The 27,367-nt window shown below is 31.2% G+C and overlaps 1 protein-coding gene across 1 annotated transcript in view; it reads left to right on the top strand.

Moving 5' to 3' along the window:
* Positions 1 to 702: 702 nt before the first annotated feature.
* Positions 703 to 27,367, top strand: part of LOC130442671 (FMRFamide-related peptides) — a 58,540-nt gene continuing 31,875 nt past the window's right edge. Inside the window, exon 1 of the mRNA XM_056776990.1 lies at positions 703 to 805. The gene's annotated coding sequence lies outside the window, so the exon portion shown is untranslated. The remainder of the gene's footprint in view (positions 806 to 27,367) is intronic.

Consider the following 27,367-nt stretch of genomic DNA (forward strand, 5'->3'; position numbering starts at 1 on the left):
TATAAAATACAGTGTTGAAACCTATAGAAATAAGATCTAATATCAGTTCGATTCAAGAATAAAATATACACATATAAATACAAAAACACTAAAGAGCCAGTTTTTTAACTAGAGAGATAGACGAGAGCTCGAATTGCGATCAGTGAAGCTGAAGTTAGTGATTAGTTGATAGTGAAATTAAAATAATCATTACTTGACTATAGTGATGTTTGTAAATGAATTAGTGATAAAAATAAACCATGTGCTCAAATTTATCTCACTCATCAGGATAAATTATAGGTTGACAAAAGAAAATGAGAGTAATATATATTTGAAATTGTTGATAATTCATATAATTGAAAGTGTTACTCTGTTATTATTTCAGTAAATCCAAAAAAATTATTATATTTAATATTTTTGACGTATCATAAATTTATCACACTGTATGTACTGTAGCAGACAAAAAGTAAGAAGTGTGAGCTTGTTAGACAAAAAACTATCTGAAAATATCGCATTTCGAGATTTTCTAGCATGTAATTTTTTTTGAAACCTACAAATTTTGAAATGTGATCTCTTAAATCATGACTAAAAGACAACAAAGAAAAAACAAAAAAATCATGATTTACGAGAATCGCAATAGTGGGGAACCAATTGTGTGCGTTAGTGCCCTTCTCCATCTCGCACATGTAGGCGCTTTAGAGGGATAAATCGTCCGTTATCCTCGACTATCAACACGTTATCCTTCGTCCTGCGACAACTACAGCCTGTTGAATCTTCGAGCAGTTCGTTGTGTTTTGTGCCCGTGTTATAACTTCTTACTTTTCTGGTGAGTGGATATAATTCTTTATTTTTAACATTACAGCGAATGGCTTTTTGTTGCGGAAAATCTCCTCACGAAGTTATGAAATTTGATATATATGGTTTTTACAGATAGTTTTGATAGTTCAGATGTTTCTTATTTGATTTTTTTATAAAATTACTGAAAAAGCATGAAAATCTGTCAAGTAAACTTTGAAGGATCTTCTATCAAATATAGAGATTTTAATAAACTTTCTATTTATAAAATTCATAAAATACCCATAGAACATATTCAGCACTATCCGAAAATGTCTTAAATTCAAGTTCCAAAGAAAAAAGCAGCGGTTATACAGTAAGTTTATGAAGTTACTCGCTAATATTATATTAGATTTACGTCTTTTATTGAAATTTTATTGAATTATTATCACAAATACATCTATCAGAATCACATCATTACTTACTAGTTCCAATTATTCCAAAGTTGGATAAAATGGATAAAAACCTTAACTGATTATGACAAATCCTTAGAGTTATGGAAAACCTCGTACATACATTAGAAAAATTAAATTACAGCATGATGTAGTGCAATATAAAAAAGAACAAGTTTTATACCTATAGTAACGCAAGTACAAGAACTACCGGAACATGGCTATGACCAAAGAATACAATTTTGTGAAATTATCATGCAAAAGGATGTTTTACAGGTAAATTTGTCTTTGCCAATCATGCCACGTTTATGTCAAATGATATAATTTGCCTCAAAAGTTGTAAATATGAACGTGATACTAATCGTTGTGAATTTGGATATATAGAACTCAAATTTCATTGAATGTGTTCACTATTCTTAGGAGGCAATTTGAAGAATCTAATGTATATAAATTTGTTACGAAATTAATTAGTTGCCGCATTAAGAAACGAATGTACTAGATAAATTGTATTGACTATTTCCTTCGAAAAATTTAAGCCAACCAAAAAGCTGTAATATTTTATGTTTACCTAGCAACGATCAAATTTCAGCGATAATACTGCACTAGTGCAAATTATCGATAATTTGCACTAGTGCCAAATTTTCGTCTAGGATTAATAAACATCATTTGGTTTTAATTTTATATTTTAAGAAAAGGAACAATTATTGTTTATTTTAAATTAAATTTTTCTCAGGAAATAGTCTGCCAAAATGCCCTCTCGTGCATGTCAAATTGTCTCATTGTCTCATTGTCTGCATTCGCGCACTCGAGAAAATTAAATTATCGACAATTTGACATGCACTCGGGACATTAATATTGATAATTTGATGGATAATATAAAACAAAAAATAGATACAAAGTGTACTATTTAAAAAATATGGTTAAATGCTACTTTGGAAACCTTTGGAAACGTTAAAACCTACAATCGACTCATACCTGAATTATTTGAAAACTCCTATATTCAACATTTTTTATAAATCTAACAAAAATCGTAATAATAGCAAATTAGATACTTGAAGAACACAGAGAGTCGCTATTATTGTCTTTGGTATAGAAAATGATCATTTCTAATTTTAGTATTATATTTTTTGGAATTACTTTGGAGTACTACCCCTACATTTTCAGAATTTCTAGGAAAAAAAAATATTCTGGATAAATACTTATTCAACGTATAATATTTACTCTTGAATTGGATGGAATTTGGAATCAAGAAATTTACATGACCTAAAATATACGGTACAATAATTAGATGTTGAAGGTAGTACTTTTATTTTAATACTATTGGTACACTAGGGTGTGGGCAGGAAAAATCCTTGCATTTTATGACAGCTTAGCAAATAAAGTAGGCGTTGATTAAGAATGGTATTATTTGATTCTTGTAATTTGGCAATTGTCAAATTTTCTAAATATAAACATTTTGTAAGAATGTAAATAGCCAGACAAATACTTTACAATACCTGTCGACGTGTTGAGGTATTTCGATTGACAGGAAGTTAGGATCGGGAAGAAAAGCGAAAAAAAAAACGCCAAAAAAGAAGTGAGAATCGGCCCATGGAAACTTGGGGGTCAATTTACGAAAATTTGGCAGAAAATCCAAAATCGATAAAAAATATGTAATCAACATCATAAAGGAACAGAATATAGTTTGAAAATTGAGAAAATCGGAACCCAAAAATTCTGAGAAGCCTCAAATGGAACATAAACCAAAACTTATGTCTTAGTGACAACGAGTTTTCGCACTCTAAAGGTTTGGAAATCATGATAGACAAAGAATCATACTTAACTTTTGACAGGGGTGAAATGGTGAATATAATCGCCAAAACATATGAAAAAGATTGTGAGCTCCAGATTAATGCAGTTTTTTGTCAGATATTGCAAAGGGAGGTACGCAAGCTTTCTCAGAGTTGAATATTCCATTTATTGAAAAGTAGAAATGTACCTCAACTGAGGCGAATTGAAAGTTTTTGACGAAATTTGAAACGAAACGTTTATTCTGAAAGTTGGGAAGTAGCTTTACATGAAGAATTAAAAAAGAGAATTTTGATCAAACTTTGGTAAACACCAGTTTTAGTATTTCATAATTAATTGCAACACTAAAATAAGAAAGCGAGTCTACTGTATTGTATATTTGTAATTATAGTGTAGTAATAATAGATTAAATAATTGAATTAAAACAAACTGTCTGTACGGATGTTTTTGTATCCATATCCATACTGGAATGATATGTTGATCAATAAGTTTATCAAAACGTAAAGTAATATTCTTTGAAGTCGAGGTTTTTTCTATTTGCCGATAGTTTACTAATAAATAATAACAAGAATTTATCATTGACACATTCAGAAATTCTGGACAAGCTTTCCTTAAACTATCAATAATGTTCTTTTTTGCTCTTCAATTATCTTCCTTTGGAATATGTTATAAATTTTTAAATTATTCTGCAACTATATGTCCTCACTATCTTTAGACTTATTCATTCTTTTTATATTCAATTCTTTATATATATTCGACTAGTTCTTCGTTTTATATATTCATTTAAAATCACATAAAACGACTTTAATTATTGACTAGATTGTTTTATTTTATTTTTCAACTGTATCTAAATTTTTTAGCATACAATTGAATATGGCACTGAACAAATAAGAACAAGTTCAAAAATAGGTTTAGGGTTAGATAATGAGTAGATAATAATAATGAATAGCTGAGTAAAAAGGGTAAATGGAATTGGGAATAAATCAAAAATATAAAGAAAATTGGAAACTACTATAACGAAATCCAAAATATCATTGCATTGATTGAACAACAAGAAAAGTAAAACCAATTAAGTGAAAACGCAAAAGAAATAGTAAAACAGATGAAAATATCACACGCAGAATCGATAACAATATAGAAAAGAAAACAATAAGATAGATGAGGCAATTTAAGGCAAAGAAGACACACCAGTGTAAAAGCAGAGACGTAGAATATTGAATTAATGAATAGAGAAACTCTCCTCAATTATTAAACTAAATCAATTTTACGAATGTTATTAATGATACCAAAAAGCAACAATTAGGAAAAAGATTAGGAAAAGTAGTGTCAACTTCTACAGCTTGTTTGTTTTGCATGTTTGTAATTGTTTTGCATGAATTTTACAACGTAATTTTTGAAATACTAATGAATTATTATCTGATGAATAACTGAGTCATTTTAACTGAATTATAACAATTCATTTGATAAATTGTATTCATTTGTATAGTTTTGGAATTTGATTAATAGAATCTTGCCCCAGATGCTTCGATTTCTTTCATTTTTTTGATTATAAAATGTTACTTTATCCACTCTATCCATCAAAGTATAGGAAAGATGAATGGAAGAGGAGAAATTCACTGTGAAAATATTTTCAATCTGAAGGGATTATGAATGATTCGTCTATGTATTACGATGTGTTCGATGTGAATAACTGAGCGGTAATACATGTGGTATGATTTTCATTTTTCTTCACTTCCTTTTACTAGCTTTGACTAAAGTCAAACGTTCATTGAAGATTTTCATGGGGGAATTCCATAACGGCATTTTGTTCTGTGTATGGAGTTAATTCACTGACATACTTTTTTGTAAATTTTCTACATCGACGCCCTAATTGTTAAGGATGCTTTTTTGTGAATTTATTAACAACTTTTTTAATTTCTTTAATTGTTCTTCAACTTCTAAGAATTCACTTCTAAAACAAACTTTTGTTGTTCAGTTATTAATAAAGGGTGTATATTACAAAAATGCTCACTATGTTCTAGAAATTTGGTATATTTTCTCGTATTTCTAATTGGGTTATTTTCTTAACATATGTGCTGTTTATGATCAATGGAGATATCCCTTTGAAAATAATTAGGTTACTTTTTCATATTCTAATCAAAGTACAAGTTTTTGCATTCATAGTCTAAAGAATTCACTTTTGAGAAATATTTCAATTGTTTCGGTTGCGTGTAAGCACCAGACAATTACTTTTCATAGTAAACTTTCTGTTCTTACAAATGCTGCTGACCGGAAGCTTTTATCCCTATCGGATTTCGAAAGATCCTGCTTCAACCGCCCACTACGAGTGTTTTTTCACTAAGCCGGTGTGATGAGGTATGCTTTGTAATGTTAGGTGTAGTAGTTCCATTCCAAGCCTGATGATGTATTGAGATTTAGTGCTTTGCGTGATAAAAATAAGTTTTTCTTGCTGGTCAGTTTTTCGTATCCTAGCTCCTAAATCTGAAGTATTTGTATGAATATACGAAAATAACTTTTATACGAACCAAACCTCGCAAACAATAATCTCAGTTCCTTATTGTTGCACAGTAGTTTTATGATTTTATGCACTCCTATTAATTTATGTATCAATTATTCAATAGCTTTTGAAGAATTAGTAGTTTCTCTAAATAAACAACATAATAATTCATCATAATAACTAGAAAGAGATTCCTTGAATTATTTAAGAATTGCATATCAACGTGGCTCTGTATTTTTGTGAATGCAAATCAACATGCTACTATTAATTAAAATTCCAAGATGCTTTTATCCTATTTACTAGATTTGAAACTGAGCAAGATCATTTGTGTGAATGTTGATGCGAAATCCCATTTATGATTCTAGGTAACTTTGTTACTTGAAATTCATTAAGGTGTAAAGTGACGCGAAATTTATGTTGTTATAGGAAGCTTATTTTAAAGAATTACTCTATGGAGATTATGTTCCAATCTAGAAAATTTACTTCAAAAATCACTTTCTAACTTTCAAAAAAATTCACTATCAAACTACTATAGTTTTGAAGGAATTAATTAATGAAATTATTCAGGATAAATATTTTTCAATCTACATGTGTTTATTTTAAGATTTAGTAGGTTTCTCTGAAATTTATTAAGTTACAAAGATGTAGTAGTATTTCGTTTGTATTCATTATTATGCCGTTTTCTTCACAACATTCAATACGTGAAGTATTTTATATATTTGCCAACAAGGTCATATTAATGGCTAGCAAGCAACTATTGTAATGGTTGACTTCTTCTATTACACTCAATCACTATTCATAGCATTTATATCACGCACTTTTTTGGCACTTGGGTCATCAATAAAATCATTATAACTCGTAATTGTGAAATCGTATAAATAACGTGTAGGCTTCGATGTCATCACCAAACATGAGTTTCATCTAGTTTTAGACTAAATATTTCTATCATATCTTTCACTATTTCAACTTTCCACTTTGTATGAAAGAGAGATGAAAATTGCATGGAATCATAAATAACACTTTCCAGAATTGTTTTTACGAGGATGATCCTAGAAGTACCTGGCCCAACAAAAAAAACACTCAAAATTTTTAAGAAAAATTAATATTTCAATATAACCACCATGAAAATTGCTGTGAAAAGTGCATCAAACTAGCACTTTTCCCAGCGATGTTCAATAAGTTCAATACCCTTTTTATAATAAGAATCGTCAAGCCCTCAAGGTAGCCACTAACTGCCTCTTCAATGCAGGAAAATCTTTGACCACCGAGCAAATTTTCCATGTCTGAAAAGAGAAAAATCTGGCGAATAGGGTGCATGTGGTAGCAATTCAAACTAATTCATTCATTTTGGCCATTGCAATAACGGACGTGTGAGCTGGTGCATTTTCTTGATGAAACAACATGTTCTTCTTAGCCAAATGAGGCGGTTTTTTCTAGATTCCTTCGCTCAAACGTTGCAATAAGTTCGCATAATACTCTTGGCTGATAGTTTTTCCTTTTTCAAGACAGTCAATGAAAATTATTCCAAAAAATCGCCGCCTTGATTTTGCCTGCAGATGGAATGGTCTTTGCTTTCTTTGGAGCTGGTCCTCCCTTTCCACTCCACTGTTTTGATTGTTCTTTTGTTTTGGGTGCGAAGTTTCATCCATGATTCATGGTTATTTCTGTGAAAAATTGACTAGTACTGTAAGGTCAATAGCTGGAGCTGAAATTAAATTCAATTTTCTATGAGATTTTTTCGAACATAACTCTGTAAGCATATACTTGTACTTTTCGACAGACTCATCTTTTAGAAATTGTTGAATTTCTTCAGTCTTCGTCATTCTTGATATTATTGTCCTTTCTAGTATGTAATTTTGAATGGTGTTGCGCGTTGACGACTCAAAATAAAACTGTCCAAAAGTCTTTTAAAATGCCAACGTTTCGATCTTTTATTTGATTTTTATCAAGGCTAAAAATATATGGTACATTATAACTCAAATGTTGATGAATATAAACAAGTAAACAAAAAAATTGTGAAATTAGTTTAAATTATAATTAAACATATATTTTTAGCCTTGATAAAGATCAAAAGAAGATCGAAACGTTGGGATTCTAAAAACCTCATTGAAAGTTTCATTTTGAGTCCTCAACCCACAATACCATTCGAAATTTCTCCGTGTGTTTAGTATTTTGACTATTTTGAAACATAATTTTTTTGATTCACTTTTCCAAAATGCGCTCTATACTCGTCAGCATCGACTACTATAACCATAATGCTGATGTTTTCTTGATAACTAATCAAATTAAGCTAACAGAGAATTTTTTAGTAAAAGGAACGATCTAATATTTTATCTTGATGTGCTTGGTAGCAAATTATTACATCGGATGCTTTTCAAACAATATCTACACCTGTATTTTCGAATCCTCTTATTTCGTGTCAATATGACACGTAACAATTCATGGTTCACTTGAGTTGTAATAATAACTCTGAGCTAGAAAGTCTTCATTTTGAGCGTGACTAAAAATGTGGAATATTTCATAATATCCATTTCAAAATATGTATTTATTTGTTCTATTTCAACTACTTTGGAACATATTTTCCCTGTGATGTACAGATCTGTCAAATTGACGCTGAAGGAGCTGTGTGTCAACAAAACGTGCCCAAAGACTTAGTAGAAATTATAAAAATAAATTTAAAATCTATAAATTACTCCAAGTATAAATTGACAAATAACCTGTATGGATATATATACGGGTCGAAACTCAAATATTGAGGCCCAAAATTTGCGTATTGGTCGCTTGCTCAAATCATAATAAATCTTATATTATTTGTATATAATCAAACATTGACTCCATTATTTTATGTCACCACTTTCGGAAAGACCACTACCTAGCAGATTATTTATAGTTGACCACGTAAATTAATAGTTTTTTCATAACATTGCGGAATGAAACATTTTAGAGAACAAAGACTAACCAAGAGCCGATAGCGTTTATTAAGAAAAAATGAATAGAACCAGAGACATTTTGAGTATGTATTTTTGTTGGTTGTGGATAAAATATTAACAAAAAACAAGGGTAAAAGAGGTGATAAGTGTCATTTGAAACTACAGATTATACAAGTTAATTACCAGTTAAATATCCGCATCTAATCTTATTTTAACGGAATTTTGCTTATATCTACAACACTCAATCCCTTACCTAACTCAACGTCACATTAACTAACCATAGCAAAGAACTCGATTTGTGATCTTACCATCTTAGTACATGATGAGATTAGAACAGAAATACGAAACTCTAAGGTAGTTGTCTATTGAAATTGAATATTCAATTTTATTATCATGTGACTACTGGAAAGCGTACATATATGGTTTTGAATTCTACTCACAGAGAGCAATACCCTGCAATGTAATCGAAAAATGACACTCTTACAAATAAAAGTCTCTACAGCTTGAGAATTTCGAGAATTGAATTTTATTCTTATTGAAGGCTAATTTCAAAATCTAGCATATAGGAAATTTAAATACTATGATAATTCATATTAGCTCTTGTCACGATGGCGCCAAGATAGTCCGCTCTAAGTACGGATTGAGAAATGTCTGTATCAACTTACTTTTAATCAATTTTCACTTCTTTTTTTTAATATAATTCAAATTGGAAATTACAGTTGAGAAATGATTTCGAAATTTGATATATAGACTTAGACGTTTATTCTAAACTCCCCTTTTCATATTTTTCACATAAAAGAAACTTTACTCTCCCGAAAAATAGGTTTTTTGGAAAATTTTCGATTCACACTTTTTTTTCAAAGCCTAAATTAGAAATTAGTCTTTGTCAACAAAATGATATCGTACAAGAATCGTTCCAATTGTATTCTTGTACAAAGTACTATACGGTTCTTGTGAATATTTCAGATAATAAAAAATTACATAATACGAGATACACATTATACGTCTCTATCTTCATCTATTCTTTACATTTATACAAGATTCAATTTGAAGCATTTTTAAAAGACGTATTTTCCAACGGGATTTAACTTTTTCTGATTGGATTTTTCTTAGTTTGAATTGTTCGTGTCGAGGGATCAACCTGATCAAGTTTTTTCCGCGTTTTTCGGTGTTACGATGTGGTTGATTTAAAATAAAGCAAAATAACAGTCATCTAGTTTTATATTCCTCTCAAATACTTACTATGAAGTTTGTCAAAAATAATTCCACGTAGTGGGAATCTTCCATACCTTAAAGTTATTGGAAGGTTATTAATAAGAATTATCGAAATGGAGATAACAGGATATAAACAAAAGAGATACAAAAATCCTAAAGCTTTATCCACAGTTCCTGGAATGTCTAGTAAAGAATATGTTCTTGTTATAGCGTTTGCTAAATAAAATAACACACTTAAGATAAACTAATTGCTCGTATAAAAGAAAACTTTTTCCAACCTATGAACTCAGTGAATTCATAAACATCGGTTGTACTAACCATCTACGTTCTTATCGAAGCTAATTATTGGCAAACTGTACAAATTATGTTCATTATTTTATAACTCTCGCTATCTCATATTCATAACACTATAATCAAAATCCATATCTACCATATATTCATTTCTGTTTTTCAAAGTTTTTGTGACGGTTTACTATTGTCAAACATTTTTAATGAAATTTCAGTGATTATTTGCTCATTATATCTCATAAGCTTAAAATGAGATTGCTTTGAATAGAATATGTATTCACTCACTCCACGGCTTGACAGCCCATGGATGATATTGGTCTCCTTTTACACACAACTCCATTTAGTTCAGTCCTTGGCCTTGTTTTTCCAAATTTCATCTTCTACTCTCTTCAGTGCTGCTCTACCCCATCTAAGGGCCTTTTTTGGGGCATCCAATTTCTTTTTTTCCTTCCACCCTTCCTCTATAGATCTTCTTTCCTACTCTTTTTTCATTCTTTCGCTCCAGATGTCGAAGCCTCGATATGATAACTTGCTTTGAAATATGTTACTGTGGGTATTGGTTTCCAAATTGAAGATATCAGCTCAGATACTGATAATGAGATGAAAACTATTTCTCCATGGGGAAGAAAATAGACTTGGAATTCGGAATAAAAATGTTTTTAGTGCTAAACGACAATTCGATTATCTCAGTTTGTAGCTGTATATCATAATAAAGTAACACATTTCAAATGATTATTTTATCTCTTGGTAAGAATACTTACGTATTTTCTTTTCAATACGTCTCCTTCTTCTTCCGTGAGAATGTGCTAGATTATAATAAACCTTGAAAGAATCAAATACAATGTAAAGAAGTTGACAATATAGACCACAATCCATGATACCTCTAAATATTAACTTTTTCTTTTGAACAGCAATATATCTCGATTTTAAACCAACTAGAAATGCCTAGCAAGTTATATCTGCTCTCAAATCATTCCTCAAGCTTGTTTATGTCCCGTTGGAACATCCCTAATCATCACTAATCGTATCAAGATTTTTCATATTTTAAATTTACACTAAAACTCGATTGTCAGGTCAACTCACATTTTTTTTAATCTTATAAACCTAAAAACAATGAATTACTGACATCTCTCAATGGGTTTTCTTAATAGTACTTTGACATTAATTACATTTAGAACGTAGTACAAATGCATTATACTGCACTTTATTGACGTCTTGGGGCTGGCAGCTTTCCCTCATGCCTTCTTGCTACTCTTTTGATTTCTTCTGTTATAGTAAGGTCTCTAATAGCTCTGTCATTACTCCGAATTTACAATGGTGCATTTACGATCTTTCGAACAACTTTTTGAAATTTTAGAATTGTGGTAATATGTTTTTTGTGCACCCCTATAAGTGAAGGTCATGGATCTATAAGGAATTCCATATTTGTATAACAATAAATAATTGTGTACAGATAACATCTTTTTGTATTTGATATCTGGCGTTGCTTTCTGTTCTTTTCCTTGACCTAATCACTTGAATTTTCAGAATATTTTTTTATTCATCTTAAATTGGATTTTGGTCCATTTTTGCTAGTGAAGTTTCTGTTAAAAGTCTCTTCACATTGAATTATCTATTTCTATTACGCATGTATTAATAATTGAAGTTTTCTTGGAATAAATTCAATATTTTATCCCACCGCAATAACAGCAGTATCATCTGTAAAGTACTTTTGGGTTGTTGAAAGTAATACCACTAATTCTCTTATATTCATCTTCCCGTTTTATATGGAACAGACTTCCAGATAATTGAGATAAAATTACGAACTCGACCACAACATTGACTATGAAGTCGGTCCTGTTTGATTATTCCACTTGAATCGAATATTTGGTGGACATGCCGGGTGCGGATTCTGTGGTTGTGTTTTCAAATAAGCAGCAGAAATTTGTTTAGATTGTATTTTAGAATCGAATTCTAAGAAGACCTTTTTATTTATTTGTTTGTTCACTTTCCAGAAGTATCCGAGAAATTCTTTTTATATAAATACTAGCTTCTTTATCAGCTAGAAGACAAATAAATTCCACCACTGTTGAGAAGCAGTTTGAATAAATTAGAAAAAGCTTTACAATAATTATAGATTGGCCCAGCAGGCCAGATTTTGTCAAATGCTTGGGCTATATTCCAAAATACGGTTCGTTTAGTCATCAAATAACCCTTCAATATCTACCTTAATTGTTTCTCTTCAAATTGGAAGTGGTATCTTGGATTGTATAAAATAATGGGCAATATAGAGATAGGTCTATTTGTCGTCCATTTGTTTTTTGGTAGGTCTTATAGCTGCATTTATAAAGTATGCCAGCTTTTGTATAGTTTTCTTAGATAGTCTATGAGGAATTTTTTCTGGTAAAAGATGATATCTTGCAACTAATATTCTCTTCGATCTCTTTAGCTAATTCTTTCTTGTCTCATATCTGCTGATTGAAAATAGACAAAGAGCATTGCATATAGAATTAGTCTTTAACGCTCAACTTTTCGAATGCTCCTTTCATGTAGTTAACTTGCTATTTCGCATATCCGACTCTGTGGTTTTCTGGAAATTCTTTAAATTTTTTGTGTAAATTCAGCAGCTTATAAATTTACGTGTTTGCGATCTTGCGAATATTCTTTATTTAAGTTTTGAAATTTTCGGGACTATTTTAATGGCGCATGCCTCAAATTCAATTGTCCACAAATTCACCTTTCAGTCTTGTATACATACTACTTTTCAGTAAATCTTCTGGTCAGACAAGAAAAACACACTATTTTGACGGGGACAGAGATGCACGCCATATCACGGCGCCGGTTATAACTTAATGCAGGAGCAACTACAAATGATGGTGATGGTTCATCCAATGGTTGACCATTGAGCTACGTTCGAGATGTTTCCGGAAAAATATTGCTAAACACTCCGAAAGCTTCTTCTAACAAGTTCTAGAATATCATAAAAGTAAATATAAGGGAATAGCTAGGGAGTTGTTGAATATTGAAGATATACATATATACATATGTTTTTCGATACTCTATTATACTAAATTCTGATAATTGATTAGGTTTATTTTCTTTTTAAAAGACGAGTTTTATCATATTTATCGGAATGACAGGATAGGATAAAGAAGAGGAATGTTTTGATATTTCTTTCTTTAAAATGGAAATGCCTCCAAAGAACTCACGAAAAGGAAGGTATTTCAGAAAAGTCTGATAGACGATACTTATTATACGGATATATATATTCCTTTGATAAAAATAGTTTGTATCAATGTTTCCTCAAAATAAAACTGCTTCCTCACTAATATATGATTATATCAAAAATCCATGGCTATTGCTTTATTGGAGAATTCAGTATTCGGAAATTTGGAATTCATTGAGTATCACTACGGCTATTTCAAATATCAAATCGGTTTTTTCTTCGTAGAGTGTGTAATAAAAAGGTGAAAAGCAAATATCTTTGGAGTAATTCCCTATTATCAAACCGAAGAAAATGGTGAAGTGCTTATAAAATTGTTGTTATTCTTGAACATCTTTGAAACAGTATTATTATAACAAAGTTATGATCGAAGCATAGTTGCCATAAAATTTCGCACTTTGTAGAGATTCTCTAGCAACGCATCGAGACGATAAGGTACAATCATCAAACCTATCAACCAAAAACAAGTTCCAACTACAAATATTAATAAGCATATTGAGCATATTGAGGTTTAAATCTCATTTGCAGACAGAATCGATTGACTAATTTGCTGGTACAATGACTAGCCGTATTGTTTTGAGATATTGGCGGGGCGACCTGTTGCATCCACCAGAATATGAACGATTGCGGGCGCCCGAAATTAAACATTACACATATTATGGGGATTGATTACTATTAATTAAAATGAATTGACGAATGTTTAGAGTAGGTTTGAGGTTCAATAATTAATTATTGAAACTTAAAAAATAAATTGACTTCCATAAAAATTGTAAATTTTTCATAATATATACTAGGGCTTTGCTAAAACTATGATTGAGTTAATCCGACCATGATCTGAATAATCGAAAAGCTGATAAAAGTAATCATTACTATATGTTAGAATTCTTTCTACCCTAGTAAATTAATGGATGAATGTGATCAGCAATTCGTAAATCGTTGATAACTACTAAATCAAAATTATTTAATATTCAGGATCTAGTATAAAATCGAATAAATATAATCGACTCAGGTTCTTAATAATCGAAAAGCGCTAATGTAGCATTAAGGATTATATCACGGAACATTAACTTTTAAACAGTCTGCGAGGTCAGTCAGTCTAACCTCTTATAAAAGTGATAACAAATTTTACCCTGACAGATGCTCGCTTGCCTCACACGTTTTCTATGAAAGTCATTCTTTGATATATGAATCTGCCAAAGTTTTGATCAATGAAAACAAATTGAAGAATCGAGAATTGTGGTGTTTCCAAATCTTCTTTTTTAATAAACATTGAATTTATTCGATCCAAAAATCAATACTCAAATTGACACCTGACGTAAATATAAAGCTTTGTTGCTTCCTGTTGCTCTTTAAATGGTCGCTATGAATGACAGTGAATTATCACTAGTTGGATAATCAAAGACAAGAAGTTGTCTTATAAGTTAGATTGTGATATAAAATTTTTAAGGTTAGTTTAGGTTAGGTCGTTATGAATGAAGCTGAATTTTATAGGTTATGTAAATTTAGTTGATTACCGATGATTTCTCATAGTTTGCTGTTCAAATTAGTTTTTAAGTAATACATCATTTTAGAATTTTTCTAAAAGCAAGCATTTTGTAGTTGTTTTCAGTGATCAATATTTTGCCAGAGTCATAATTTTTAGAATAACCTTCATTGAAAAAGTGGGAGGTAATCGAGCATATGTCAGGATATAATAGGATGTCACTTTTGTGAGAGGTTATACGATTGTGATTGACCTCTTAAATTGAGCAGGAAGCAACAAAACTCCATATTCATGTTACTTTTTAATTTGAATATATATTTTTGAATCGACTGAATATAATGGTTTTTCATAGCTCCCAAACTCTCCATATATGTAACTAATTTTTACTATTGTCAACTTCAATACATATTTTTACATTGTACTCGCAATCAATATTGAAAAGTGAACACTTTGGTGTTTGATTTACTGCATCCCCAAACCAAAAAATTTTTGATAAACTAGTTCATATCCAAGGAGTTACGAGAATAAGTTTTCCACTGATTTCGAGGATCTCTGCATTGAGGTCAAGTGAACCTAACAAGTTTTCAATAATTTGAACTGCCATCAAAAAGATTTCACACTTAACGATTATTAATTTTTTATAATACTTCTTTTCTTTGAGATGTTTTATTAGTGATTATACTGTAATTGTTTTCATTCGACTTCCCAAAGGATAATAGTTTTATTTCGTAGACCCTTTTATATGTTGTTCTTAAATTTACATATTGTACATAGCATTTTATGTTGAACCCCCAACCTTGAATTTCCAGTTCAACATCGTTGAGCTTGCAATCTCTCTAATAATCTTATATTAAGTCTTCAGTTAATCATAGTCAAAATAGGAAATTATGATAATATATCCCATGTCAGCGTAGTCCATATTTAAATTGAAGCATGGTCAGGAGGATGCTGGTTCTAATGAGATTGATATAAACAATATTATACGTCTGATTTCGATTTCATTATCCCAAAGAAATGGATTGACTACAATCGTGAGTATGAAATGAATTCATGTCTCCGAATAAGAGACAAGAAAATTATTTGATATAAGCACATATAACAATGAAGGTGTCAGAAACAGGATAAAACTTTCTATTTGTGTTCAAATATACATTTGGCAATGAACATGATGAGAACTTACATTTGCAGTTATATGCGCGATTATATAGAGATTTTATCAAAATTAGTTTGTTAATGAAGAAATAAGCAACTAAAGAGAGTGGAAAATATGTTCATCAATTCAAATCCCGGTCAAGATAATCTTTGATTTGAGCAAATTGCAGCTCTCTTCCAGGTACACATTTTCTGTTAATTACATTAAATTAAAATATAGGTTTTAGTGCTTAGTGCTGCTTTTGATGTTGAAGTCTTGGATGCAACAGGCTAATAGATATGACAAAATTGATGCTACAGAAATAAAACTCTAATCCTCTGGAAATTGAAAACAATTACAATAATAAATCGCTACTACAATATCTCAAAAGAAAAAAACATGATCAAGTATTAGGAGGGAAATTTTTATAATGGCAGTTCAAATGGTTTAAAACGCGTTAGGTTCACTAGACTAATCCAGATATTTGAACATAGCTCATCTTCATAATCCTCTAAATTAATGAAAAACTTTCTATTCTCATCATACCTCGAATATGGAGGTTATGCTATGACTGTGACGATATAGAGTTAACTTCTCTATAGTCACAATTTGACGTTATTGGTCTTGACCTATAGCTCACAGAATTGAATAAAATATTGATCCAAATGCACCAAGATGCTTTGAAAGCAATGGTTTGTAGCTAAGAAGAGCTTTATCCTTCCAATAATATTCCACCACTCACTAAACAGCTGCAACGATTAATTGGGATTGCAAAATATTCGTAGTAGAAATTATTTATAAAATGAGAACACATCGAATTTCTCGAGCCAACAGTAACATTTGACATGACATTTCGAAGAACTTACTCCATACCAGCATTCAGCGATTGGAAAAATAGAACGTGGTAGCCTTCATTAATATTATTTTTGAATTTATTCAACAAAAAACTATAAAATTGCTCCAGAGCAATGTATAGAATTTTATTTACTTAGTAAATACAAAGTAAACCACTTGATATCATGAGACAATACAAAAGTATCGACTAATAGCATAATATTTATTTTTCGCAACAAAAAGATGTTTTTTGTTTTTGTGAAACAATGTTTTGAAAATAATGGAAACCGAATCATCGTAAAGTCATATTCTGAATGTTCTTTGGTTGTGGAAGACACAAACTCACGATAAATTATGTTTATTTTCAGTTCAGTTTACTTTATTAGTTATTACATAATTTCGTAGCGATGTTGATTTTCGGTTCATTTTCAATGCACAAAGCTGATATTCTTTTACAACACAGATTTTAAAGCAAACAAAAATATGCTGGTTCTCATTTATTTTTTTGTTGTGTGTTCTGCACTCTTGTTTACTGATTGAGTGCATCGTAGAATATTTTTATGAGTAACAAAACCTTGTGTAAACGCAAAAAGGAATAACTATTCTGAAATTGTAGAGTTTAACTTTTAAATTAAGATAGAGGATGAATTAATTCAACAATTTGAATCACTAACCTAGCCAACGTACCCATAAATTTGGATTTTTAAGTAACAAATGCACAAATGACACTATATTCTCTCTCCTTTATAATGTGTACTCTAGCCCAAACAGCCATCACTCCATTGCAACAACTTTTTGTGATTTTTCTAATGCTTTCGATTGTGTTTATCATAATATTTTAATCAGAAAATTGCGCTACCTCGGTTTCAGGGGAACAACTCGCATGGTTTGAGTCGTACCTAACCAACAGAAGTCAGTTTGTAAGGTTGATACAACGATGTCTTCTTGCAAGCCGATGGAAAGTGAAGTGCCCCAAGGCTCAGTACGAGGCCTTATTTTGTTTCGTTCTGTTTATAAACGACATCACATATCTAGACATCAGAGGTGAAATAACTCTATTTGCAGACGACACTAGTTTCTCTTGGAGAAATTCTGATCTAACGGCACTTCATAAGACCATAACTCACCACATAATCACCATTAAATTATGGTGCGGTTCTAATGTTCTCTGTCTTCAACCAAAGTTTTATCATATAAAAATACATTGCAGCCTTTTTTATTGATTAACACCACCATTGACGTAATTGAATTTGCAAAATTGCGCTGTTTGTGGACAATTCCTTGAAATGGGATTTACTTATTGCCGCCTTATCTAAAAAATTAAGTTTCCCCTGCTTCGTGCCAAGATCAGTTTCCAAAGAACTGAACTTATACACCTCCTCAACAGTCTATTATGCCCTTATTGAATCGTATCTCCGATATGCCCTTCCCTTCTGGGGTACGTGTGATGCGACCCAATTTGACCGAATGTTCATCTTTGCCTAACTCGTGAGCACAACTCTCCAATTTTATAAAGACCGTTGCATGGCTATCCGCTTAGGAACCCGGAGTACGACCTTCACCTACCCACTCCACTTCAGAATTAGTTAAGGGCTCAATATTTTACAATGCAAAAAATGCACAATCACTTGTCAATTGAAATCAAATCGATATAATCTTATCTCGTATTTCACTGAAGGCATATTTACTGGAAAGTGAATTCTACTCTGTAACAACTTCCATGCTAATAATAATATTTAATTCCGGGCATGCTACATACTGGTTTACTTTTTGCTGTGAACTTATATACTAACTATAACCTATAATATTGTTACTCGTGGTGGTTTTCTTCTGTATATTGAAATTTGATTTGTATCTTTATTTAGTTATTTTTGTGTTTGTTTATTAGTTTTTACAAGCTTTTGTTTACAAATTGTAACAAATTTTTTGACAATAAAGCATTTCTCTCTCTCTCTCTATCTATATATATATATATATCGTAAACTAGGCCATAAATGGAATTTAAATTTTATCATACAATATGAGACTAAAATTTGGAATAAATACCTCGAACTGTATATATTATAATTTTATGATTAATAAGCGATTTAGGTATTTGAAAAATATGGTATTGTTATGATTTTTAATAGTCAACAAATGCTTTAGAGTAAAACATATTGATCTATAATACAATTAGTTCTTTTGGACTGATTTTTAAGTATGGTTTATCAACTGATATACCTAAGATTGAAATTTTAAAATTGATATTTGGATATGCAAATGGTGATAATTCAAGGTACTGTCTATAAAATAGGAAGAAATTTTAGACAAAAATGAGTACATATTGATAAAATGTCACTAGTAAAGGTTTTAAATCGAGTGTATTACTATTTGTTTGAAGAAATATATCCATCAAGAAGATATCTAATAAAGTTGTTATGCAAATTTCATTTTTACAAACTGCAAGATGATCTTGATAGAAGACTGCAGTTAAGGATCAACTATACACTGTTTTCTTTCTTTCTCTTTCATTAACTTCACCTCCGGCAATTTTTCTGTAAATTTAGGATTTTCCTACTGGAGGCGCCAGAAAAAATTTAAATATGACCGGTACTCCGAAATTAATATAAATATATAAAAAACAGAAAATTTTAGGACAGGAAAATGCTTTAAATGAGAAATATGAAGTATATATTATTCCAAAACCAATGTTTAAAAGGTTTCATATGTTTAAGCTATTCAATGAGTGCCGGCATAAGTTCTAAGTGCAGAAATAGGAAATATACTTAAGGATCAAATTTTAAAATTAGAATAATGTTTTGTTTGCTAAAAAATTTGTCATGTTCGTGATTTTAATATAGAGTAACCCGTATCTACAAAACTTTACTAAAAACGATTTAAGTCCAAATAAAAAATGCCGGTGGCAGCAGAGGCGGCTTTTCTAACTCGAAGTAAAGGTTTAAATACAGATAATGTTGATGGATTTTCTCAGAAAAATTTATTGGCGAAAAACTTAATTCAATCTAAATTTTCTATAACGATGGTGAACATCTAATTACCACAAAAAGATTATAAGAAATGAAATTATAGGATAAAGATTTTCCAATAAAAACGACTTGTATCAACATGATTGCAGGCATTCCGATTTTGAAGTAGATTGATGGGTAGAATGTTTACCAATATCTCAATCCTTCATAGGGGTATTAGAAGTAAAAACTAAACCGACAAATGAAGTGCAGCTAAAATCAGGAATAAGGTATGAATGGTGATCAATTTCGCCGCAAGTCGATTGAAATGATAAAATCAAATTTCTATCTAGGCTAGGTAGAGTCAAACAGACTATGAACGACATTATGAGTATTTTCTTGAATGAAATAACCAAATTTATTCATCCAATTTCTTTATTTTCTCATTCTTTATAATTTACTAATAATACTAATAATAATAATAGTGATAATGAATAGAAAATTTATGCTTGGCAGTTATGTGCTAACCCTATAAAAATTCATCAAAAGCTGTTATAGCTAAATTAGAATACTCTGTTTACATAATTATTATACGAGATAAAGTTTGACATTTCAATAGTCAACGTACTTTTGAAATATTCGTCTTGGTCAAAAAATGGAATTAAATCGTTAACATTTTCGTGCGATGATTTCCCATAACATTCGACGTGGATTAAACCAACAGCAGTGTACCATTCAACTCGCTTCGACATTTGGTGATGAATTACCATTTCGAGCCACCCGTGTTTCGCTGGTTTTCCGAAAACAGAAACTAATATTGCAAGATCAACACGGGACCATGAGACTGAGGCATATTTGGGCTTTAGTTCCACTTGCATATATTCAATATTACATGAGCATTTGGCTGTAAAAAAATTTGTTCGTGTCGGATACCGCATAATCTGATAATCTCTCAAAAAAGTTTACGTAGATTGATGCAACGAAATTCATCGTGTTACTTCAAAAGACGTGACATGCGACGATTCATGGATTTATCTATAAGAAACCCAAACTAAACAACAATCGACTTTATGGGTTCTGTAAGAAAAGTCAAATCCAAATAAAAGTTGTTCGCGCATGAATCATTTCAAAGTAGATGGTCGCCTGTTTTTTCGAAATAACCCCCTCCTCCATTAGAGCAGCGCAGAACGGTCAACTCTGAATGGTACACCAGCATTTGTTTTCCAGAAGTGTTCGTAAAAATCAGGGAAACCAATCGCAGAAGACAAATTATTTTCCACCACGACTATACACATTAGTTCAAACAGTCAAAATATCGATTTGATGGATTTTTCGCCGTGTTTGATTTTTTTCTTATTTCTGCATATCAAAAATAAATTGGCAACCCACGTAAAAAATGGAAAGATTCGAGCATTTCACGGAAAATAAATTAGAGAGTTGGAACTATCGAATTTCAAATTCCAAACTTCCTGTGTGTATATAAAAAATTTGTTCGTGGATATTGTTTATTTGTCAAAATTTTTTAAAAGATTTACATGAGAAGCGTGTATAATCAATTTCTTATGAAATTTTCATTTTTATCTTGTATCAGGTCTCCAAGTTTATGTAAACGTATCACCATCCATGAGAAAAATTGAAATTCGGTTTGCTATCGATGCGAAAATAATTCAATTTGCTGTTGTTCTCAAGAGAGTGAATGTAAATTACTGTAGTATACGTTACAATACATTGGTAGACTGGTTGAATTTCTTATTGAAATCGGATAGAAACATTTCCAGTCTCATATTATATAGAAAACAGCCCACACTCATATTTGTTGATCTTCATTGGACTTGCTGAAACCAGGCGATTTTTACGGGTCAAAATTTCATCATTAGTACAACTGTCATTCTTGCTCAATCTCCTGTTCACTTCATCAATTTGTTAATTTAAAATAAAGAAGTTACATCTGTAATGTATTGTAGAAGTATTGAAGCAGACTTCATTTATTCGATAGTAGGTACATCATATTTATAAAAAAGCATTAATAAAAGCGTAGCTTGCTTTGTATGACATACTTAAACTAACTTTATAAACAATAGATCTAAGTCTGATACCCATTCCAGTGATAGTTCAGTTAGATTGATTATAAAAAATTATACAATGAATTGGACTTCCTTTAGGATAATTCCTTTCTGTTCTCATTTTCTTAATAGACTTGGAATCGCTCTCGACGGTGGGATGCGCTACGTATCTAAAATTAACAACACCAAGTATTACAATGAGACTTTGAGGTTCCCATGGAGATAAAATCAATAAAATAATGATGACGACTGATAATTTATATTAACGGTTCTTAATATAGTGTGAAGATATTACAAATATCCAGATGATTGATTGTTTTATCAAAGGATCTCCGAAGATAAAACCTAGTTAAGTACGAATCCACTTATGGTATAGATCGAGTACTGAGTAAGCTGGCAACGTGGTTTCCGTTAAAATATTTGGTAATAAAAAATTGAAAAACTAGCATAGCATAGCATAGCAACTAGTACTGATATTAGCGCTTTCAAACTTTGTTAGCAATTAACATTTCTTTCTCTGAAAATAGAACTGAATAGATTGAATTATTGCTAAAAAAATGGTACTAATGGTAACAAATAGTCGAGGGAATATCGATTTATTGTTTTATTGTCCAATTACCCGCAAAAGTGAAATGATGTGCCGTTCGATAAGATCGTAATTATGTATCGACATCTAAAGTCTGATCCACACTCTCTACAAAGCTACACGAGCGAACGAGAGTGTAGACGTTGCCTTCGTCTGGCTTTCCTTTTGCTCCGTTACTTGTTGATTTTTGTGGGCGCGAGTCTAAGGATGCGAGGACGTGAATATTGAATAAATCTATAGTGTCGATGACTGGCACTTCTGCCACCTTGCTTGCTAAGACTCGTGTCAAGAGCCTCTGGTTGATTTTAATTGCGTATTTGTCCATTTTTACAAAAGAATATGATATCACTCATTAACTATATTTCACCATAAGTTTATTGAATTACGTTACAAAAATCTATTAATTTTGTAAACTTAAACATATTTCATTTTCGTTTGTTTTTCATGATACTGTGTATTATTTAGGTACATGTTAGTTTATTTGAATCGACAATGAATAAAATTTTAGCAATGTTGCTAATCAATCACCTAACAATTATGTTCGAAACTATGTCGATGATTTACTCCAACGAAGTACAACTTTTTCCTAAGTGTAAGAAAATCTGAGTATTTTTCATGTTTTTCTGTTGAAATTTTAAGATTGAAAACATGACCCAATAATATAATCCAGTAATTTTCTCAGTCATAATTTCTCAAAGCCATAGTAGAATCAATTCATTCGCTCTACCAAATGTATCTTGGAAGTATGGCATTTATAGAAATCAAACCTTACGAACCGTAGATTGTGGAAAGCCTGGAACTTTGTTTAACTTTCTTGTAGCTCTTGAGTTTATTATGATAAACTCTTGAGGTAGGAAGTTAGCAATTTTGTGTATCATGAATGAATGACAACATTGAACGACTATTTTAGTTTAAAAGAGAATCAGTTTAACTTAATTTGTGTTAAACAATGATGGTTAGGATCTTTTCTGTAAATAAATAAGTACGGTTGATATACAATAATTGCATAATATATAGAACTTCGCCTCTTGAAATAATAAATTTGACTAGATGGAAAAATTTACGTCGAAATAAACAATATAACTACAACCCTACTATTATATTACTGTTGATTAGTTAATTTATAGTTCAACGAATTTATAATTTAAGTGGGTATGATTGTATCAAATGATTGAATCGGGTAATGGAATTTTGTTCAATTATTTGGAACAGTATGATATTCAATTCCTGTACTGAGAATTTTACCAGATGGTTAACGATTTCAATAATTGTCACCCAATCAATTGCATGTTTAATTATTTTTAGTTCGAAATTATATTTTATACGTCACTGAAAATTTTTGCAAATTCTTAAACAATTACAATGACGAAATAATTAGAAAATAATGATCCCAACCACAATAATATATAGTTTGTTACCTGGCATAATAGAGAACAATTTGGTCAAGGATCGTTAAAGAGATAACAAAACAGATAATTACGTTTGTGAAATTTTCAATCGAGAACTCTATTGAAGTGATCACTGGGAGTCAGAAATGGGGAGTGACAACGGACACATATTGCAAAGAGTGTAAGGGTGAACAGATGATGTAGCATCAGCTCTGCTGGTGCCTTGCCTTGTCGAAACAACAACAAACGACAAGTCAAGTGTCAAGACAGTAGGTTGTCTCGATGAAATAGCAGAATGAACATAAAACGTAAAAAACTAAGCATATACGAAATAAAGATATATGACGAAGAACAGGTCGAGTATACTCGACTTCAGAGAGAATACAGACTAAGCAATCACTCTTGTACGGACATGAGATGAGGTTGAAGCAGAACAGGTGGCCGAAGAAAGCATTGATGTATCAACCGCAGAATAAAAGAAAAGAAGGAAGACCCTCAAGGACCTTGAAGCAAAGAATTGAACAGACTATGAAAGACAGAAATATCCAGAAAAACGAGTGGATAGATAGAAAATTGTGGCATACGAAATACGCTTAAAATATGTATGCTATAATCTGGGACCAAGTTTTATGTACTGACCTCACCTCATATTTATGTGAAATAGTTTGATGATATGCATCTCTAATCGTTTTTAGTTTGAAATTATATTGTTCACATCACTAAAAACTATATCACTAAGCAAAACTCAAAGTTACTCGAACCAAATCTGTTTAAAAGTTAAAAGAAAAATATCAGTTTTTGCCGTTAAATTCTGTAAGTAACTCAGAGTTATCGTCAATTATTCTCGTGAAGTCATCCTTTTAAGTTAGTTGACGCCGAATCGTTCAAAATGTCACGGGAATGTATTAATTCTCTGGATAAATTTTGTTATATTTACGGTGGATATACACCAAAGAAGTCTATAACACTTTTAGTTAGGAAGAGCTATCGTACATATTTCAACCTGGATAAATATTGGGTGCTACACATCTGCTGTACATCTCATTTCACAGAAATTTGACCGGTTAGTTTAATGAATAATATTCAGTAATGTGTTGAAGAAACCTCAAGCAGTTTTTTTTTCGAAAAGCAATAATGTCTACAGGGTGAGATTAATTTTTTTATTTTTGGTTAAGAATATTCTGTTGATTTATGTCACGTTCTCAATAGATTTTGGTTATCATAAGTAATTTGTAAGTATACTGAGCAATTATGTTGTGGGCATTTCCAGATCTTTAGCTGGAAACTTTGGATTTTCTTATTATAGAAATTGTTCATGTTATGTAATTTTCGATAACTTTAAAGGTTCTTCAACTAAAAATATCTCCTGACATTTGACGAATTTAATCATATAATTAACTCAAATATCACTATCGCCTCAAGTGTACAACTGCTACCAGCTTTTGTACAAATACAAAATAATGAGACAATCTTAATTATATTTCACTAAAATTATATGGTATGTATTTCTCAGTAAGATAATTTGGAAGTAATATTTGACATTGATTACATTATAGCATCTCAAACTCATTTACAGACTTGCTTATTTACCCACAAAATTAGTTTTTAAATGGGATCTTAGGAAGACATGACCCGGATTTTCATTTCATCATAATCAATTCATACCATCAAGACAAATGGCTTTCGCGCAAATGATCAATTATGCGTTGTTCGTAGGCAAATTTCTACGGATACACGTTTATATTAGAGATATTATCGTGTACCAACAAAGGCGTAGAGTATCTACAAAAAGGGATAAATGCAAACGAATTCTCGCGCCGTCTAATGATGCATATCAAGTAAGAATCTAGTATATGACAACAGCAGGGTTAGTAGTTACTCAATACGTTTAGACATTTAGCTCTTACTAGAGGATATGAACAATTCGAAATAAAAGTGCGTTGACTGATTTTTGATGTTGCATTGAGCTCAATTTGGAACAATTTGAAAAGCTGGGAAAATCTTGTTTGAAAGAAATTTCTCTTAGTCGCGATTGGCATAGTATGAAGTTTTGATTTTTAAATTCAACTGTAGAAAAAACAGTATGGAACATGCGTCTTCTCATGTTTGACAAGGAATTGATACATAGTGCAACTGCACAACGATTTTATACTAACATTTTAACTCTCCAAAGAATGATTTTTCCGATGTTTCGCTAATTATGTTTAAGTATGAAATTGCTTTAAATCAACCTTTTTTTTTAAAGAAGTACAGAAAGTGATCGAGAGAAGCCAAAATAGGTGATTATGACGAATGTAACACATTTCGATGAAAATTTGGAATCCAAAAATACTGTGGTTGGTTAAAAAAAACGGTTTTTGACTTCTTGGAAGTACATTCCTCGGATTAAGTCCATTATTTCTGGTATTCAACGGGCTATCCATGTTTCATGTGACATATATCTAAGCATTTGCTAGAACTTTTAATGTATTAATTAATATTGTATACCGTTCAGCTGTTCGGTTTGGTTTTTAAAAGCAAAGAACCACGTGTACTTATTCTATTGGACAAAGCACTTTCGAGATAACATCATTAAACTTTTATTCGGTTTCTTTAATCGTTTAATCTACATTAGAAATTCTTGTTTTTTCATTGTCAGTCACATTAATGTGAAATTTTGATAGATCAGTAATGTGATAATAATAACTCTCAAATAGTAGGAATTAGGTTTTCAACCAGTGAAAAGTCACATCTTTCTCTATTTGTTTAGCCATTATGTCCCTCTTTGTATTCAAATGAAATCCTGAGAAAAGTCTGTAAGACTGCTGTAGATTGCCCAAATATAAATTTTCAAATGCCGGCAATCATGTTATTTTGACTTTTACTCGTTCTCTAGTTACTACACTGCGATAAAATTTAAGCAAAAAAATGGAGGATACTACAATCATTGAAAACTGAACAGAAACAGAATATTCGTGTCAAAAAGAGAATGTACATCTACTGTGCACTACGTTTTTTATAGCTGTAAAGCTCATACACTCTGTGTTTCATTGGATAAAATATAAATAGGATATTTGAAATATTTTTAATAGATTTATGTGAAATTATTCAAACTACGTTTATGTATCCACAGGAGTGTGTTGGCAAACAACATTCTGTCGTATCGACATCGACTGTCATTTGAATTATTACGAGCTAATGAAATGATTAACAATTCTCAGTTGGCGTGTTATTGGTTTTCTATCTCTCCCTTTGGAGATTTATCAAGGGCGTTTCATTTCACGTTATGTAGTCAAGTTGTTATATTATTCACTTACGGAAACGGATATATCCCTGCTTCTGTTTATCTGATACTGAAACAATGTTGTTGAAAGATTGTGTTGATGTTGTTTAGGAGATATAAGAATATACATTAAAAAGGATACTATACGAAGATTGCTATCAAGAGATATGGCAACACTCATAAATTTTTTAATGGCGAACGTACTCAATACGTGTTGTCGTACGAGTGCTATTGAAGTTGTTTACAGATACTTGGAATATTCATCTTAGTCAAAAAATGGAATTGAATCCTGCGATGATTACCTATGACTTTTGACGTAGATTGAACCAATATTAATATGTCGATCAACTCGCTTCAACTTTTGGAGATGAAGCTCCATCTTGAGCCACCTTGCTTCGCTGGTCTTCCGAATTCAATCGTGGTCGCACTTCGCTACAGGATGAATTTTGAGGTCATCAAAAATTGGCTGATGTGCCAGACAACATCGATGCTGTATAGTAAGATCTTCATGTGACATAACATCAGATTGAGACATACTTAGGCATTCGT

The sequence above is a fragment of the Diorhabda sublineata genome, chromosome 1 (assembly GCF_026230105.1).
Source record: "Diorhabda sublineata isolate icDioSubl1.1 chromosome 1, icDioSubl1.1, whole genome shotgun sequence".
NCBI classification, from domain to species: domain Eukaryota; kingdom Metazoa; phylum Arthropoda; class Insecta; order Coleoptera; family Chrysomelidae; genus Diorhabda; species Diorhabda sublineata.